General features: G+C 38.5%; 1 protein-coding gene across 1 annotated transcript in view; it reads right to left on the bottom strand.

Annotated features, from left to right (window-relative positions):
* The window catches only part of RIT2 (Ras like without CAAX 2), a gene marked incomplete at its 5' end in the record, with an annotated part of 239965 nt that overhangs the window by 225061 nt on the left and 1026 nt on the right, over nucleotides 1-13878 (bottom strand). The window lies entirely within an intron of this gene.

The following is a 13878-nucleotide window of genomic DNA, read 5'->3' as shown; positions in this document are numbered from 1 at the left end:
ACATCTCTTTCCTCAGTTCTGAATCTAGATTCTTTCTTAAACATATGCAAAAATAAAAGTGCAAGCTTTTCAAGGCCAGAGACTATAGTGATTTTGCTTCTTTTGTCCTTATAAAATGATTAATCCAGTGTAGACCTATGGATGCCCAACTAATCATGTTGAGAATGAGATATGTGCATAGATAGATATATACAGATATCATCTTATTGTTGCATTGTACATACACTAAATTACTAAGGACATGGTTATGGGCCTCTGTGTCTTCTTTGTATTTTTATACAATTCACTGTCTAGCGATTTCCTCCCCCACCCCTCCTGAAGTTAATAGAAATTTATATTTAGAACATCTAAAAATTATCATCTTGGGGTACCTGGATGCTTCAGTCTGTTAAGTGTCTGACTCTTGATTTTGGCTCAGGTCATGATCTCACAGTTTGTGAGATAGAGCTCCATGGTGGACTCTGCACAGAGAGCATGAAGCCTCCTTGGGATTCTCTCTCTTCCTCTCTCTCTGCCCCTCCCCTACTTGCATGCATGAGCCCTCTCTCTCTTCAAAATAAACAAACACGAAAACCAATTTTTAATGGTCATCTTGTAGAAGTTTGTTTTTATATTGTACTAGCAGAAAATCCAAAATATAACTTATAATTTTTGATAGTTTAATAATGTTATTTATGAATATCATTGTATCTGCCTTTAGAAATGTTTGTCTTAATATCCAAATGATCCCAGATTTACATACTTCTAAACTACTGCATTTCATCTTGTGTTTTAAAATAATTTTCTCTTGGGGCACTGAGTGGCTCAGCTGGTTAAACTTCTGGCTCTTCATTTTGGCTGGGGTCATGATCCCACGGTCATGAGATTGAGCCCTGCATTGGGCTCTGCACTGAATGTGGAGCCTGCTTGAGATTCTCTCTCTGCCTCTGCCCCTTCCCCCCACTTGCACACTCTCTCTCTCTCTCTGAAATAAAATAAAATAAAATAATAAAATAAAAATTTTATCTTGCTCCTAAATTATAGGTTGTCAGTTTTTCTTTTTCAACTATAAAAATATTTACTTACAGAAACCCACTTCTGAAATTTTGCTTCTAAAACTTCTTCAGGAAAAAGGAACCAGCATGTATTATATCTGACTCCAATATCAAAATGACAGAGACTGAGGACCTGAGAGTCTCTTTCATTATGAGAAAGTTCTTAAAGAATATAGGAAATTTATTCCATGGATTTTTTTTTCTTTTGACATTTGGTTTGGCTATTACAAGTCATGTTTTTTTTTTTTTTTTCTGGTTTCTGGGCTTATTTGCTTAGTGGTTTGCTTTCCTGGCTTTGCTTTAAATCACAAGTGTTTTTTTTCCTTCCCCCCGACCCCCATCATGGTAAATGTAGTCTTTAATCCCCATCCCCTATTTGTCCCATCCTCCACCTACCTCCCCACAGGTGTTTTACAGTCACCTTTTAGAGCCACTTTACTGGAGAAGAAAGCTAATAGTTTATAGTTCGGATGAATATATAAATTATAATCCAAACAGAGCATTTTTGAAGGAATAGCAATGCTAAAAAAAAAAAATTAACAAGCATTGATTCATCTATACCAAGTACTAACTAGGAATGCCCTTGGAAAATTAGGATTTAGGACCATCCTGTTTGTAGTACTGTTAATAGTGAATTGTCTCAGAGCCAACATAATAATTCACCATGATATAAGCCTGTTTTCCCAAAAATCAAAGTGTATGATCGAGATTTATCAATTCAGGACACAAGTCTGGTTGTAAACATGCTCTCTTTTGTCATATTTAGAACTGAACTATTCTCTTAATGCTGATACTGTTAATATCAGTTTGTATTTTAATCTCTGCCTATATTTTTTCTTCTGTCTATATTTTTGAATGTATTTAAAATTTTTTCTTTTACTTTTTCTTCATATATTTCTGACTATTATGGCAAGCCCTTAAGATAAAGTTTTATTTCTAGTTTACATAAAAATTAAAGGGAAACTTTACTCAAGTGCAGTCAGGAAGCTAGAAGGGGATGTCGTACCACCAATGTCAATTACATGAAGAATTGCCAATTCTAGACCCCAATGGAAGAATCATCAACAGGAAAGAATTGTCAATTATAGGCCTCAATAGGGGAAGATGTACATTGAATCTTCCAGGAGAAATCAACCATCTCTGCAACTCAGCCCATGAGAAACCATCATCACCCTGAACTCTTGCTTTTCTGCAATCAATTTGCATTCAAAACAATCCCTCTCAGCTTCATCCTTCTCCATAAAAATAACATTTGTTGGACTTGTCTATGGTTTTGCCATAGCTTGCATGTTCTGACTGCTATTATCTGCTATTACTGAAAAAATTCATCTCTGATGGTAAAATAACTTTTTTTTATTTTGAAGGTAAATGTTATTTGATGATAAGTGGTATCCAGAGATGACCCCCAATAACTGAAACTAGTTAGCAAACAGGTGCTGGTACCCACAGAGCTGATTGAACTCCCTGGTTTCTTACCAACCCTGCAGTTTGAAGTTAAGTTTTCTCCTGGATTTTGAGCTCCACTCTGTTTTGAGTTCTCCAGATGTTAGTCAGGATCTGTTTTAAGGCTTTATCTTTTCTGAGAATACTCCTTTTGCCTTTGGTCCTGACTCCTGTTTGGGACTAGATCTTTCCTGTTGTAACTATGCTGGTCTTTTGTTCAATTCCTTTGGGGCTGGGCTTGTCCTGTTGAAACTGTGCAGTTTAGGATTTCTCTTTCTCTTTCTCTCTAGAGAAACCGTCTAAGAAATATGATCCCAATCATCAAAACGCTTTCAGTGTGCTGCCTCCCCCATTCTTGGACCCTAACCAGGTTTTTGTTTAAATATTATAGGTGGCGCAGTCGGTTAAGCGTCCAGCTTCAGCCAGGTCACGATCTCGCGGTCCGTGGGTTCGAGCCCCGCGTCGGGCTCTGGACTGATGGCTCGGAGCCTGGAGCCTGTTTCCGATTCTGTGTCTCCCTCTCTCTCTGCCCCTCCCCCGTTCATGCTCTGTCTCTCTCTGTCCCAAAAATAAATAAACGTTGAAAAAAAAATTTAAATATTATAGGCATTTCCTTTTAATATGCATTTCTGTTTTTTAAATTTGTTTATTTTTGAGAGAGAGAAGAGGGACAGAGGAGAGAGACAGAGACAGGAGAGAGACAGAGACAGAGACAGAGGAGAGGGAGAGACAGAGGAGAGGGAGAGACAGAGGAGAGGGAGAGACAGAGGAGAGAGAAGAGACAGAAGAGAGAGAGAGAGACAGGAGAGAGAGAGAGAGAGACAGGAGAGAGAGAGAGAGAGACAGGACAGAGAGAGAGAGAGAGAGAGAGACAGGACAGAGAGAGAGAGACAGGAGAGAGAGAGAGAGACAGGAGAGAGAGAGAGAGAGACAGGAGAGAGAGAGAGAGAGAGAGAGAGAGAGAGAGAGAGAGAGACAGGAGAGAGAGAGAGAGAGAGACAGGAGAGAGAGAGAGACAGGAGAGAGAGAGAGAGATAGGAGAGAGAGGGAGAGACAGGAGAGAGAGGGAGAGACAGGAGAGAGAGGGAGAGACAGGAGAGAGGGAGAGACAGGAGAGAGAGGGAGAGACAGGAGAGAGGGAGAGACAGGAGAGAGAGGGAGAGACAGGAGAGAGAGGGAGAGACAGGAGAGAGAGGGAGAGACAGGAGAGAGAGGGAGAGACAGGAGAGAGAGGGAGAGACAGGAGAGAGGGAGGAGAGAGAAGAAGAAGAAGAAGAAGAAGAAGAAGAGGAGGAGGAGGAGGAGGAGGAGGAACAGAGGGAGGGAGGGATTGAGAGAGAGAGAGAGAGAGAGAGAGAGAGAGAGAGAGAATCCCAAGCAGGCTCCATGCTGTCAGCACAGAGCCTGACATGGGGCTCAATCTCAGGAACCATGAGATGATGACCTGAACACAAATCAAGACTCAGACATTTACCCAACTGACACATTCAGGTGCCCCTTTATCTGCATTTCTCTCTAAATGGACCAACCCAACCAAAAGTAACTTAGAACATCAATTGCTATTATGGAGAACTTTTGATCTGCCCAAGATTACTTTTCTCAAAACTGAGTTGGACAGCATGGCTCTAAATTGTCAGTGGATTGGATGTTTATTTTGATTGGTATTTTGAAACTTCCAAACATCATCAGCCCTGTGAAAATTGCCCTGTGAAAAATCCAGTTGCTAGACTGAGGGAAGCATACAATTCAAGAAAAACAAAAAGGATTCTGAGGCTTTTTTTTTCCCCATCTTCCTTGTCTCAGAACACATGGCAGCCACCTTTTGCTGAGGACCCACCTTCCATGACATTATCCTCCCCATCTACACTGGGTCCACCTCCTCTATAGCTCTGTTTCACCATTCTCATTCTCTTGCCAAACTTCCCTTATTGTCTGAATCTCTTCCCCTTTGCCTCCTTCCTCCCCAACATATTAAAACCTGCCCCATTAAAGTTAAGTCTTCTGATGATTCAAATAAACCCCAAATTTATTCTGTTCCTTGGACTAAAGCTGAATTGTTAGCCATGCAGAATTTCCTAAAATGACTTAGGAGGTTCCCATAGGTTTGCTAAGAATTTGTCAAAATTATTCAAACTTACCAACTTGATTTCTCGGATTTACATCTAAGTTGGCCAAACATTGGTGAAAGTAGCCTGATGGGAACATTTTTTTAAAGTTTATTTATTTTGAGAGATGGGAGCAAGGGACAGAAAGAGAGGAAGAAAGAGAATCCCAAGGAGGCTCAGTATGGATAGTGGGGCTTGAAATCACAACCTGTGAGATCATGACCTGAGCCAAAAGCAAGAGTCAGATGCTTAACCAACTGAGCCACCCACACACCTCTGATAGTAACATTTTGAAATGTTTTAGAGGGATTTAGAGAAACTAACCCATAATTTTTGACAAAATGCTAGAACACTCCCTGGGTATCTCCACTGAGCAATTACAGTAGCCTTTCCTAAATTGATTAAAACAAAATTCAGACTTGCACACAAAATCCTCATGAACCTGCTTATTACTATTATAATCAACATTAAATTGTCTTTAACAATAATTCTGGTCTTTCTTAGACGTTGAATCCACTAAAGTAGTATTTAACTTCGTTAATGGGCTGAACCATGATATTTTTTAGTTAAGGGACCAGAATGGAATGGAAAACTATGTCCACTCCTTAATTAGTTAACTTGGCAAACCAGCTCACTTGAACCCTAGGTAAGTCACCTGAGAGAGACACCTCTAAAATTCTTAATTTTCAACTTTGGCAAATGAAGGCCCCTACACAAAACGAAAAACCTCCTTGCTTCTACTGTTATTGCCAAGAGCCAGGATGTTAGAAAAAAGATTGCTACCATCTTAAGTGATTCAGGCACCTTCAGCCTTCTAGCCAGCCTTTCTTATGCCCCCTAAGTCTCAATAAGGGGTTCTGAGGAACTACAGGGGCTCTTCCCAATCCTCCCTCTTAATTGGATCAAAGAAACCACTCTCCAAAAAAGAATTTCTGTCTTTACTGACACCAGAGCTACATTCTCAGGGCTCAACCCCACTGTTTAAAAGTAACTCCTGCCTAGGAGTACTAATAGAGTTTCAATAATGGGGGTATCTAGTCAATCTCAACAGGTTCCTGTCTCTGAACCTATGTCCATCACCTAGGCCCTTTGAGAGATAAACACTCCTTTGTCCTTAGTTCCTCTACCCCTCTACCTTGGGGGGTAGAGAGTTCTTAGAAAAATATGCTAGAATTCCTTTCTCTCAAAGGAGGAAATAATTCTAGAATTTGACAATAGTAATCAAACCAACCAGGTGAATTAAATGACCTTTCAACATCTTTTACTTGCTCAATCTGACAACACTTTAGCTGAGTCTTGGGATACTAATCATTTGTCCTTATTGGTTCAGCTATCATCCTCTATATGGGCAAGATCTTTAACTGATATTGGCAGAATCCATGGTGCACCTTCCATCAAGATTCAGATAGACCCCTCAAAACCCTCTTTCCAGAATTAATAAATACCCCATAAATAAAGAAACTCTTCAAGGCATCAAGCCCATAATAGAAGATTACAAGGTGCAGGAGCTCATTATCCCCTGCACTAGTGGCTATAATACCCATTCTTTTACTTACGAGAAAACCCAACAGCGATGGATGAAGATTTGTCCCGGACCACCAAGAAATAACCAATGTTGTTACCCCTTGGCACCTTGTTGTTCCTACCTAACACCCCCTCCCCATTTGCTACCAGAATCTATTTCCACTAAAAGCGAATTTTTATGTAATTGACTTATACAGTGAATTTTATTATTCAGGTTGATAAAGATAGCCACTATCTTTTTGCTTCACTTGGAAAGAACAGGAATGCACTTGGACAGTAATGCCCCAGAATTTTACAGAGTCTCCTTTTCACACACCTTAAAAGCTGATTTGGATGATAAGTTTTCTGCACACTCTACTTTGTTACAGTAAGTAGATGATTTTATTCTCTCTGCTGTCTTCTGAAACCTCTTCAATGAAAGGCAGCATCTATCTATTATAATTTTTGGCCTTAAAGAGACACGAGATACCCCCAAAATTACAGTTTGCTAAACTCAGATTCAATACTTATGGAACCTGACCTCAGAACAAGAACTACATTTGGAACCAAGTTTGCCTTATAGCATCCTGAACTTCCCAAAACCTAAAACTAAGTAAGTGCCAATTATGAGGTTTTCTTGGAGTGGCTAGCTACTTTCAAAATTAGATTCCCGGCTTCTCCCTTACGACTCAACCTCTGTATGCTTTACTAAAACAAATGACATACCTAATCCTATTATATGGATCCAGAAGCTATAACTTTTGGGACTTTAAAGTCTAATAAAGCTCCCTCAGACATCCTAATTATCAATTTCCCCTTTTCCTCTTTGTATGTGAAGAAAGGGAATGAATGCCATTGGAATACCCACCCCAAAACATACAGACCATTATTAACCCATAGGGTACTGTAGCCCAAGGATATCCCTCTTGCCTCAGAACCATTCCTACCACTCCCCTTTTAGTTAAGGCTACTGAAGAAATCATGGGATCCCCTTTAACCGTCCTTGTATCTTCACCAACTGTAAAACTGCAAACATTTATACCCCTAGTCCCTATGCCTTTAGGATAGCTCCTGACTTTGGGATGCTAGGAAACATTAATGTTTTCTTACCTCCAGTGTGGAAAAGTTAAAAATGGATCCTTTATCCAAGATTTACTAGATACCATACTTTTGCTGGATGCTCTGGTTATTAAGGTTCCTAGGCATTCCAAATTCAACTCTCTGGAGACCAAAGAAAACCCTAACCCTAACCACTGTTATTTCTACCAAAAACACTGCTTTCAAGGAAATTAATAGGCAAACCTCAGTTGTGGTTGAAAAAGATGTTCTCCCAAATGATAATTTGGAAAAATTGCCCAAAGATACTCAGAAATTGGACGCAGGAAAGAAATACAATATTGACAACCTAGTAAGTGCTCATTCAATAAAAAGGGAGAACTCTGGTTTGGGCCAAGTAGCAATTTGGTACTATGAGAAATTCCAAAATTCTCACTACTTACCACTATACCATTGTCATTAAACCATTAGCCTACTGATACATTAAGAGAATTCATGAACCTATATTGGTATAAAAATATTAATAAGGCCACAAAAATTCCCTACTTCACTTGTCCCACCTGTTTAAATTATAATGCAGGAAATCCTGCTCAAACAAATGGGCTAGTTTCCCCCCATCTCATGGATTATTCATAGGTTTTAGTCATGGCTTATATGCATTTTTCACTGGACTGAAAATTTCCCTTATATACAGGCCACTGCTTCTTCTGTGGCTGAAATTCTGTTAGAAAAGATGAACCCTACTTGGGAAATCCCTTTTAAACTTTATAGTTATCAGGGAATCCATTTTAATAATCATGTGCTTTGACAAGTCTGTGCTGTTGGCTGGTTTTATAACACTTTCATTGTGCTTATCATCCTCAATCCACAGAGTCAAATGTACTATTGATGCTACTAAGACTCCACTGATAAAATCTGTAGAGCTCCTCTAAATACCTTGGCCCAAAGAACTTCCTTTAGTCCTTCTAAATCTCAGAGTCACTCTCTTTGAAACTCAGACTCTCACACTTTGAGATAGTCACAAGATGTCCAATGTACATGGCCCCTGACTTCTCTGACCCACAGTTAATAAAAGGAGATATACTGAAACACTGTAAATGTCTAATTGCTTTTGTTAAGAATAACCATGCTTTAGCCGGGCAATCTTTTCACAGTGCACTCCTGGGGGAGAACTTTAAGCATAATACCTTGCAATTTGGAGATCTTGTCTATTGAAAAAGACACCTCCAGACAGCCTCCTTTCAACCTCACTAGAAATGCCCTTATCAGGTATTGCTAACTTATCCTTGTACTGTCAAATTCCAAGGAATAGACTCTTGGATTCATGTGGCCCGTCTAAAGAAAGCACCAAACTCTGACCCGACCTACACACCATCTGGTGACCTGAAAATAAACATTTCCCAGCACTGAAGAAGAAAACATCTGAGGAGACAGCTTTTCCAAGATGTCCAGACCAGACCTTTTCCTCACTGTTTTCTTCTAATATATCTTTTATGGAAAGAAAATGCCCTGGTCCACATTTCCCAAGTCCTTGAGAAAGGGGAAACTTTCCCCCCGATTATGAGCTTTCAGAAAGCCTCATCATGACCTTGTGACAATTTAATTTTTTACTTGCTTTTTCGGAAGGGTTACAAGGCTCAGAATTCACAAAACTCTTTCATATGTACTATTATCTGGCTGGATTTTTATTCAATTTCATGATCTCTGAATTTGCAAACTTATAGGCTATATTATTGGATAACATTTGTCTCCAAAAGCATTTTTTAGATATTAGTTTAATATATCCTTGAAGTTTTACCATTCTTGTAAAGAGTCCATTAGCTATTGCCTCATGTTTATACCTGCACTCTGTCTTTCCGAATGCACTTGGTTAATTCTTTCAGTGTGCTCTTGCAGTATTGACTATTTTGTTTTAAGTGCCTGCTTTAAACTGGGACTTCCAGAAGGCATACATGACTGTATGTTTGCCTCCATAAGGAGAATTTTTCTCCCTTAAGTTGGAACAAATGTCAATAAATATTTTCAGTTGGCTACTTTCAGATCTATGGTCCCAGTTTAGAACCACCAGACAATTTGGACTTGCTATTTCTTTTGTTCTGTATTGTATTTCTTTTGTTCTTAAGTTTTGTATTTGGTGCCTGTAAAACCTTTGTAAAAATGATGTACCTAATAAGGAGATGATCTTCAATGTTTACAATCTTGATAAATATGGACTATAGAAGAAAAATGCCTGAGAGTTTTCCCTCTTTACCTAGTCACCCAAATGTGGCCATAAATGGTTTCCAACTGCTTATGTATTTGCCTTTTGACGTAGAACATGACAACCAGGAAAGGTCCTTCCTGGCATTGAAGGACAAAATCACTAGTGTGGTAGAAAAACTGACTTTTGATCAGTGGTGCTTCTAGAGAAAGGTCTTGATCAAAGCAGGAAATGTGAAAATTAAAGAGAATCCTCACTAAAGTAGTGTCAGAGGGCTAAAAGTTACCATATCAGTTACATGAAGAACTGTCCATTATACACCCCAACACAAGTGTCAACAGGAAAGAATTATTAATTATAGGCCTCAACAAGAAAATATATACATTGAATCTTCTAGAAGAAATTTACTAACACTGCAACTCAGCCAATGGCAAACTATCATCACTCTGAATTCTTGCTTTTTAACAACGGACTTTCATTTAAAGCACCTTCTCCCAACTTCCTCCTTCCCCATAAAGTAACATTTATTCACTGGACTTGCTTATGGTTTTACCAGAGCTTGCATATTCCAAATTGGAATTCTCTGCTCTTCCTAGGAAGTTTCAGTGACTAGATATATAGCACATCAAAAAATATATAATTTGAAGTGTTTGGAGGACAATTATTTGTATCATTTCTAATAAGGAGGAGAATAATTCAATACATTTTTAATTAAACTGAACTTACTTTGTTAGAGTTTCATCTAAATTAATGTAAATATTGTTATTTAAGTCTATTTTTATTGATTTTTTTATATTTAGGTCAGAACAAAGAATAATTTAGGTAACAGAGATAACTCATTACCAAAAATTTTACACTTCCGCTATACTGCTTATCACAATTTGTTGCAATTTTTAATTTAGTATCTCCCATTGCTCCAAACCTTAAGCATTTTAAGAACAGAAGCAAAATTCTATTCTATCCTGCATTTTCTTGACCTAGGATAGTACCTTCATACATACAAAGGGATTCCATGAAAGGAGTGAAGAAATAGCTTGCACAGGATTGTAGATAGAATCTAGTAATAGCTGGCTCAGTGGCTTGCTCTATTATTTTAGTTAAGTCATTTAACCTCTGTAAGACTTAAATTTTTCATTTATAAAATGAGTAACAATGTTTTTTCAAGGGATCTGAGACCCATAGGTAGAAAGTATGGAGAGGAAAATGTAATCTCATTGTAAGAAAATACTTTCAAATAATTAAAGTTTCCTAAAAGCTCTTGTCTGTTTCCAGAAACAGAGTACCTAATCATCTGACTTGGTCAAACATAAGCTTAATGAGCATTTGGCAGGAGCATTGAGAATTGAAGCACTGGAAGAATGGAAGCATTGGAAGAATGGTTAAGGTAAAAGTCCTTTCCAACATGCTGTTTTGTGATGGCCAATGATTCTTCCATGGAATTATTTAAGTACTGCAGGGCTATGTGTACAGCTCAAACACAAACACTTAGTTGGCCCTACTACCAACATTGCCTCCAAAAGGACAATCATTTCTTTGTATACTATTTTACTCAAATTCTATGTGGCAACAGTAACGTTTCTATTTCCTGGGTTTGTTGTAACGGTAATAAATTTCAACAGATGTTTAATAAGAATATTTACAAAAGAAAACAAGATGGTATTATTAAATGTGTTTCAGTGGTGTTCTCTACTGTTCCCTATGTGGCATAAGTCTCATTAAATCAACTGTATAGATTATCTCTTGCATGTGAGAGATTAATAGTTTGGAAGCCAACAAGTCATTGTCTTTTGAGACTGATGCATTTCTGAATATGATTGGCTGCAGTTGAAGCTAGCTCAGAAAAATAAGGGTATATACATTTTTAAAATTGTTTATTTACAAGTTTTTCATTGATTCCAGAGCATAGACTCTCAGCATTACAAAGCACTGGAGTCAGTATGTGTAGATTTCTCTCTCCACATTCACCACTTCATCTACAAACAAGTAATAGTCTCCATCTCTAGGCATATTGAACTAATAAGGACTCATTTAATTTGCTGCACTGACAGCTATTATCATAATAATGCTGCATGACAAAGCTACTTAAACTTAGAAGCTTAAAGCTACTTAAACTTAGGAGCTTGAAGCTACTAGTATTCATGATTTTTTCTAGTTCATCAGTTTGTGTGGTGGCTAGAACAGATGTGCGTCAGATTGTGAGTGAGCTGGGCTTTGCTCTAGTCTTTGATTTGAGTCTAGGTCTGTTCCATGTGTTTCCCTCATTTTCCTGTAACCAAGGGTTACCTGCCTCATGCCTTCTCTTCATGCATAGCAGAAGCACCCTTAGTGCCTCCTAAGACCTCAACCAAGAACTAGCAGGTTGATTCATCTGCTGACAATTCATTGACCTGGGCAGTGTAATATGGCCAACCCTACACCAATGGAGAGGAAAAACATCTAGTTATCTATGATTACATTAATACCAAATGTGACCAGGTAAGTGTTCATACATTCTTGTAGACTGACTATTAAAAATACAAAGGGTGGGGTGCCTGGGTGGCTCAGTCGGTTGAGCATCCGACTTCGGCTCAGGTCATGATTTCACGGTCTGATCTCGAGCCCAGCGTCGGGCTCTGTGCTGACACTCAGACACTGGAGCCTGTTTCGGATTCTGAGTCTCCCTCTCTCTCTGCCCCTCCCCCGCTCATGCTCCGTCTCTCTCTCTCTCTCTCTCTCTCTCTCTCTCTGTCAAAAATAAATAAACATTAAAAAAAATTCAAAGGGTTTCACTTTCTACCAAAGCATAATTCTAGTTGACTATTTTCAGTGAGGTAGGTTGGCTATTTCCCAAGAAGCTTGTTGTTGTTGTTGTCAGAGGAGGTTTTCAGTTGTTACAAATACTTTATTATATTAAATGAACTATTGGGACCTCATCAAGATAAAAGGCTTTTGCACTGCAAAGGAAACAATCAACAAAACTAAATGGCAACCAACAGAATGGGAAAAGATATTTGTAAATGACTTATCTGAAAAAGTGTTAGTATCTGAAATCTATAAAGAACTCACCAAACTCAAAACCCAAAAAACAAATAATCCAGTGAAGAAATGGGAAGAAGACATGAATAGACACTTCTCCAAAGAATACATCCAGATGGCCAATAAACACGTGAAAAGATGCTCAACATAATTTATCATCAGGGAAATACAAATCAAAACCACACTGAGATACCACCTCACACCAGTCAGAGTGGTTAAAATTAACAACTCAGGAAACACTGGATGCTGACAAGGATGTGGAGAAATGGGAACCCTCTTGCACTGTTGGTGGGAATGCAAACTGGTGCAGCCACTCTGGAAAACAGTATGGAGGTTCCTCAAAAAACTAAAAATAGAACTACCCTATGACCCAGCAATAGCACTACTAGGAATTTATCCAAAGGATACAGGAGTGCTGATTCATAGGGGCAATGTTTATAGCAGCACTTTCAACAATAGCCAAATTATGGAAAGAGCCCAAGCGTTCATCAACTGATGGGTGGATAAAGAAGATGTGGTGTATATATACAATGGAATATTAGTTGGCACTAAGAATGAAATCCTGCCATTTGCAGCAATGTGGATGGAACTGGAGGGTATTATGCTAAGTGAAATAAGTCAGTCAGGGAAAGACAGATATCCTATTTTTTCACTCATATGTGGAAATTGAGAAACTTAACAGAAGACCATGGGGAAAAGGAAGGGGAAAACTAGTTATAAACAGAGAGGGAGGGAGGTAAACATAAGAGACACTTAAATACAGAAAACAAACTGAAGGTTGATGGGGGGGTGGTGGAGGAGAGGGGAAAATGGGTGATGGGCATTGAGGAGGGCACTTGTTGCAATGACAACTGGGTGTTGTATGTAAGTGATGAATCACGGGAATCTACCCCCCAAACCAAGAGCACACTGTATATACTGTATGCTAGTGATCTTGATAACATGATGTTAAAAAATACTTTATTACATTGAATGACATTTAACCTACTCAATCTTCTTGTAATTAGGCTTAAAGTTCCCCTGAAAAGAAGTATATTTTCCCTTGGATAATGCAGCTCTTTCAAGTAACTGAAATAATTTCCCCACTCTAAATAGCCCCAATGGCTTCAGCCCTCCTCTTCTACCATAAGCCCATTGTCCTAATATCCCTCAGAACAAATGAATTTGCTAATATATGGACTTCGAATAGTCTTAATAAATCTCATAAATATAGAAACAGACCACGTATTGCCAGGGGCATATACCAATGTACCAGTTAATGTAGTGTTTTTAAATAGTTATATCAAAGAGATGAAAAAGAACATTTAAACATATAAATCCTTTAAGTACAAAAGGAAAATAACATAATGAAGATCTGTGAACCTATGATCCAGGCTCTCAACTATTAATATTCTCTTATATTTAATCAGAACTCTATGAAACATGGCTCATTACATATAATAGTTGAAGTCCACTTTGTCGCTCTCCCCTTCCCACTGGAGAGGTAGTCACTAGCTTAAACATATCCCAAAAGTTTATCACA

This window comes from Lynx rufus, unplaced genomic scaffold (assembly GCF_022079265.1).
Source record: "Lynx rufus isolate CCGP_SWC_20201006 ecotype Redwood Valley unplaced genomic scaffold, mLynRuf1.p SCAF_22, whole genome shotgun sequence".
NCBI classification, from domain to species: domain Eukaryota; kingdom Metazoa; phylum Chordata; class Mammalia; order Carnivora; family Felidae; genus Lynx; species Lynx rufus.
This window is presented reverse-complemented; position numbering and strand designations above follow the sequence as displayed.